The sequence below is a fragment of the Cucurbita pepo genome, chromosome 6 (assembly GCF_057944985.1).
Source record: "Cucurbita pepo subsp. pepo isolate OVF chromosome 6, ASM5794498v1, whole genome shotgun sequence".
NCBI lineage: Eukaryota > Viridiplantae > Streptophyta > Magnoliopsida > Cucurbitales > Cucurbitaceae > Cucurbita > Cucurbita pepo.
This window is the reverse complement of record NC_141803.1, coordinates 10,953,410-10,959,834: the sequence shown is the minus strand read 5'-3', so window position 1 is coordinate 10,959,834 and position 6,425 is coordinate 10,953,410. Positions and strand designations below refer to the sequence as shown.

The 6,425-nt window shown below is 38.4% G+C and overlaps 1 pseudogene; it reads left to right on the top strand.

Annotated features, from left to right (window-relative positions):
• The first annotated feature begins 410 nt into the window (after positions 1 to 410).
• On the top strand, positions 411 to 5,691 carry LOC147792305 (uncharacterized; annotated as a pseudogene).
• Positions 5,692 to 6,425: the final 734 nt, after the last annotated feature.

Below are 6,425 nucleotides of genomic sequence, written 5' to 3'. Positions count from 1 at the left end.
AGGAGGATCCAATAGAGACATGGGAAGAACTTAAAGAAGCCATGAGAAAAAGGTATGTTCCAAAACATTATGAAAGAAATTTGAAAACTAAATTGCAAGGTTTGAGGCAAGGAACAAAAAGTGTGGTGGAATATTATCAAGAGATGGAAACTATGATGGAAAGAGCAAATGTTAGAGAAGAAGAAGAAGATACCATGTCTAGATTCCTTGGAGGTTTGAATCGAGAAATTGCTCATCTTGTTGACAGAAATCCACCACCATATCTGGAAGACATGTATCATTATGCTCTCAAAATTGAAGACCAATTGAAGGAAGAAAAAGAGCATTCAAAAAGGTACACATCACGAACTAACACCTTTTCAAATTCTAAAACTTGGAACAAGGATAGTTTTGTGAATAGAAATGAATCAATGTCACCAAAAGAAAAGTTTGTGGCTGCTAAAAGAGTGGAGGCTGAGAGTTCCATTGGTAAAAAGAATGAAGCTTCAAAGACGGTAAAGGAGAAGTCTAGTTCTATTCAATGTTGGAAGTGCAAAGGGTTTGGACACATGAGCAAAGAGTGTGTTAATAAAAAAGTTATGGTGATAAGGAATGGTATACTTGATTCAGATGATGAATGTGAGGATCATGACTCACAACTTGTGGAAGAAATCGCAGCATATGATGATGAGTATGTTGAAGAAGGTAATTCCATATCTTTGATCACAAGAAGGGTACTCAATGTTCAAATCAAGGAAGAGAAATTTGAAGATCAAAGGGAAAACTTGTTCCACACAAGATGTTTGGTCAAAGGAAATCCATGCAGCTTGGTGATTGATAGTGGAAGTTGCACAAATGTGGTAAGCAACTTCCTTGTAAAAAGACTTCAACTTTCTGTCCATCCCCATCCAAAACCATACAAACTTCATTGGTTAACAAACAAAGAAGAAATTAAGGTGAATTCCCAAGCTCTTATTTCTTTTACTCTTGGAAGATATAAAGATGAAGTTCTTTGTGATGTCTTACCAATGCATGCGGGGGACATCTTATTCGGCCGATCTTGGCAATATGATAGAAAGGTAACATTTGATGGTTTGATGAATAAGTATACTTTTACTTTGTGTGGGAAGAAATTTACTTTACTTCCATTGTCTCCATATGAAGTACATTGTGACCAATTGAAATTAGAGAAGAAAAGAAAAGAATATGAAGAACAATAGTGGAGAGAAGAAACTAAGGTAAAAGAGAGAGATAAGAGTGAAAAAAAAGAAGAGAAAAGTGAGGGTCAAAGGATGAGTGAAAACCAAGAGAGAGAGAAAAAAATGATTTTGAAGAAAAGAGAGAAAATGTGAGTTTGGTTATAAGAATGGGAAAAATGAGGAATATGTTAGCCCAAGAACCAAAATTTGTACTAATGTGCAAAGGAATGTGTTTAGCAATGGAACCAAAAACTGATGATGCTTTGCCAAGTGCTTTTAAGTCTCTTTTGCAGGAATTCAATGACATATTTCCACATGAAGATGCATGTACGGGGTTACCCCCTCTAAGAGGGATTGAACACCAAATTGACTTCGTACCTGGGGCAACTCTTCCAAATATGGCTGCCTATAGGACCAATCCCACCGAGACTAAGGAGATTCAGAGACAAGTGGAAGAACTCATGGATAAAGGATATGTTAGAGAAAGCATGAGTCCTTGTTCAGTTCCTGTGATTTTGGTACCCAAGAAAGATGGCACGTGGAGGATGTGTGTTGATTGTCGAGCCATCAACAAGATCACGGTAAAGTATCGACACCCTATTCCTAGATTGGATGACATGTTGGATGAATTATATGGTGCTAATCTGTTTTCAAAAATAGATCTTAAAAGTGGTTATCATCAAATTCGAATGAATGTGGGAGATGAGTGGAAAACGGCTTTCAAAACAAAGTTTGGGCTTTATGAGTGGCTCGTTATGCCATTTGGGCTTACAAATGCACCAAGTACTTTTATGAGGCTAATGAATCATGTTTTGAGAGACTATATTGGAAAATTTGTATCCTTGTTTACTCAAAAAGCTTGAATGATCATATTTTGCACGTTAAGAAAATTTTGTTTATACTTAGAGAAGAGAAGCTTTATGCCAACTTCAAAAAGTGCAGTTTTTGTCTAGACCAAGTTAACTTCCTAGGGTTCTTAGTTGGAAAGAAGGGAGTACAAGTTGATGAAGAAAAGGTAAAAGCTATTAGAGAATGGCCAACACCCACAAATGCAACCGAGATAAGATCTTTTCATGGTTTGGCTAGTTTCTATAGGAGATTCATTAAGGATTTCAGTGGTATAGCATCACCATTGAATGAACTTGTTAAAAAGCATGTGAAATTTGAATGGAAGTAAAAACAAGAGAATACATTCAATGAACTGAAAGATAAATTAACCAATGCACCTTGTCTTGCTTTACCTAACTTTGATAAATCTTTTGAAATTGAATGTGATGCAAGTGGGATAGGCATAGGGGCTGTTTTAATGCAGGAAAAAAGGCCAATCATGTTCTTTAGTGAAAAGCTTAATGGAGCACAACTCAACTATCCGACTTATGACAAAGAGTTATATGCACTTGTGAGGGCTTTGCAAGTTTGGCAACATTATTTGTGGCCAAAAGAGTTTGTTATTCATACGGACCATGAAAGTTTGAAGCACCTCAAAAGCCAAACAAAGCTAAATAGGAGACATGCTAAATGGGTGGAATTCATTGAGACGTTTCCTTATGTAATCCATTACAAAAAGGGGAAGGATAATGTGGTCGCAGATGCATTATCAAGAAGGTATGCTTTATTTTCTTCTCTTACTGCAAAAATTCTTGGTTTTAAACACATGATTGAATTGTACAAAGTTGAAAAATCTGAATTTTATGATGTGTATATGCAATGTTTAGAAGGGAAACATGTGCAAGATCATATGGTGTTCGATGATATGCTTTTTAGGAAGGGTAAACTTTGTATCCCTAGATGTTCTATTCGAGAGTTACTTGTGAAGGAGGCTCATGGGGGAGGACTTATGGGACATTTTGGAGAATTTAAAACATATAGCATGTTGTGTGAACATTTTTATTGGTTGAAAATGAGGAAAGATGTGAACAAAGTATGCAAGCAATGTTTTAAATGTAAGGAGGCTAAGTCTAAGACACAACCACATGGTCTTTACACACCTTTAGATGTTCCTAGTGAACCATGGGTTGACATTAGCATGGATTTTGTTCTAGGATTACCAAAGACTAGAAGACACCATGATAGCATTTTTGTGGTGGTTGATAGGTTTAATAAGATGACACATTTCATTCCATGTAACAAAACAGATGATGCTACCAATATAGCTAATCTATTCTTTAAGGAAGTGGTTAGATTGCATGGTATTCCCAAAACCATTGTTAGTGACAGAGATGTAAAATTTTTAAGCCATTTTTGAAGGTTTTGTGGGGAAAGTTGGGAACTAAGCTTCTATTTTCTACAACATGTCACCCCCAAACCGATGGACAAACTGAGGTCGTTAATAGAACATTAGGAGCCTTACTTAGGTCACTAATTTCTAAAAATCTTAAGTCTTGGGAAGAGACTCTACCTTTTGTGGAATTTGCATACAATAGAGCATTACATAGTACCGCTCAGTGTTCACCGTTTGAGGTTGTGTATGGATTTAATCCTTTAACTCCTCTAGATTTATCGCCTTTGCCACCTAATATATTTGCTAATGATGCAGCTTCTTCAAGAGCCGAATACATAAAAAAAATTCACAAAGACAAAAGAAAGAATTGAAAACAAAAATCAAAAACTAGTCACGCGCAAGAACCAAGGAAGAAAGAAATTGATTTTTAAACAAGGTGACTGGGTTTGGGTCCATCTACGAAAGGAAAGGTTTCCAAGTCAGAGAAAGTCAAAACTTCAACCAAGAGGAGATGGTCCTTTTCAAGTACTAGAGCGGATCAATGACAATGCATACAAGCTAGACCTCAGAGGTGAGTACAATGTAAGTTCAACTTTTAATGTGGCTGATTTGACTCCATTTGATGTAGGGAATGAAGACCTTGATTTGAGGACAAATCCTTTTAAAAAAAGGGAGGATGATATGAATTCAACTGCTGACCCTTTGCATGTACCCGAAGGACCGATTACAAGAAGCAAGGTTAAGAAGATTCAAGAGGCCTATACATTGCATCTTCAAAAGCTAGCTAGTGTACAGGTTGAAACAAAGTCTTTTGAGCCCAAAAATCTTTATAGCATTAGCATATCAAATCAAGAAGATAATGGAGTGGTTGATATTAGAAAGTAATTAGAAGACTTGCCTTTGGTAGTTGAATTACCAATTAAGGATGGAAAGTAATTAGAAGACTTGCCTTTGGTAGTTGAATTACCAATTAAGGATGGAAAGTAATTAGAAGACTTGCCTTTGGTAGTTGAATTACCAATTAAGGATGAAAAGTAATTAGAAGACTTGCCTTTGGTAGTTGAATTACCAATTAAGGAAATTTATTAATGCCTTATTTGCTTCAATTTTTATTTAATAGCATTTGTAGTTGGTGGCTGAACTTTATTATGTTAGAGTTACCTTTTAGACCTATTTAAAGGCATGTAATACTCATGTTTGGCGGATTTTTGGTGGAATACAGAAAAAAAACCTTTGTGTTTTCTTGATACCCTTTTGGTGTTATTCTTTTTCAAACCTTGCTTTAGGTTTGATGATTAAACCGAGTCATTGAATTAGTTTTGATCAAGCTAATTCTGAAGTGAATTGTCTTGGTATCTAAGAGTGACCATCATAGATTCCAAGTTCGATCTAAGAGTCATTCATCTTCTAACCAGCTCTTGGTTGGAATCAATCCGTTAAGTTAGCTTTCTCTGTGAGCGTTTTGCAAGGATTCTAGAAGGACCTCTAGCTTTGCAAATTCCAGCATTGTAGGCGCTTATCAGTCCCGTTCTTGGTTCCAGATCTATTCCAAAGTCTACCTCTCGCGATGGAGGAATTCTTGGGAGGTCCTCCGGGAAGACATCCATAAATTCGTTTACTATGGGTACTGTATCTATGGGTTTTTCCTTTCCTTTTGTATTTACTGCACAGGCTAGAAATGCCCACCCCTCTTGTTGTATCAGGCGCCTCGCTTTTATCATCGATATTATTTTTGGGGTGGTACCTGTGGAGGTTCCTTTAAACTTAAAGGTAAGTCCGTTGGGAGGTGTGAATATCACCTCTTTCTTATGGCAGTCTATGCTAGCAAAGTTTTCGGCTAACCAGTCCATTCCTAGTATGACGTCAAAATCCGTCATATCCACTACCTTTAAGTTCACGTGGATGGTTTGTCAAGCTATTACCACTTGTCCGTCCTTTACTCTATTTTTCGTAACTAAGTCTACCCCTGCTGGGGTACCGACCGACAATGCATGCATTAAGGGTTCTACTACGAACCCTGCTTGTTTAACAAATGGTAAAGCAACAAAGGATTGGGTAGAACTAGAATCAAACAATGTCAACGCAAAGTTTTCTAGTATAGAAAGCGTACCTGTCACCAGATGTTCCCGCCTCTTTACTGGTTGTTACATATGCCCTGGTCTGTGGGCGGGTTTGTATGGTGGGCTCTCGGATGACCGGTCCTCTAAGGGGTTCCCTTGGATTTCCCGAGCTCTTTGTAGGGCAAGTTCTGGCCACATGACCTGCATGACCACAAATATAACACATACCTGAGCCCGCCAAACATCTCCCAACATGTTGTTTTCCACAATTACGGCACAGGGGCTTGTCCATTGCTAGGTATCGGCCTATTCAGGGTGGAGCAGGTGGCCTACTTTGATATCGAGGTCTCTAGGATGGTGGTTGGAATTCTGTTGTATCGACCTCGACAGGGCGTTTCCTCCCTGTGACGACCGTTGGCTCCATTTTCTTTTCCTCTAGGGGTTCCTCTAGGGCCTTGGCCGTCCTTAGGGCCTCTTCATAGGTTTTTGGGATAAAGGCCTCTAACATGCGGCAGATTTTCGGATTCAATCCTAACACAAATTTTTCTATCTATTTCTCTTCAGTGTCAGCTAAAGACAGTGCAAACCTTCTCAAACTAATGAAGTCCTGATTGTACTGATCCACCGTGCGATCACCTTGGGTTAAGTGGTTAAACTCTTGCTGTTTCTTTATACGACTTTCCTTTGGATAATAGTATTTTAGAAAGGCTTCCTTAAAGGTCTCCCACGTTGTAATTCCCCACCCGAGCTGATGCTCTGTTTATTATCCGACCACCACACTTCTGCATCTTTTTGTAACACGTATGTCGCACATGCCACCTTATGTTCATCAGGGCATCTCATTGATTCAAAGGTCGTTTCCGTGTTTGCGATCCACATCTGAGCCGCTGTGGGTTATACCGCCTGAAATCCTTTAACCAACTCGCACCCCAATCCGGGTGCGGGTTGTTCACCGGTTGGATAGCT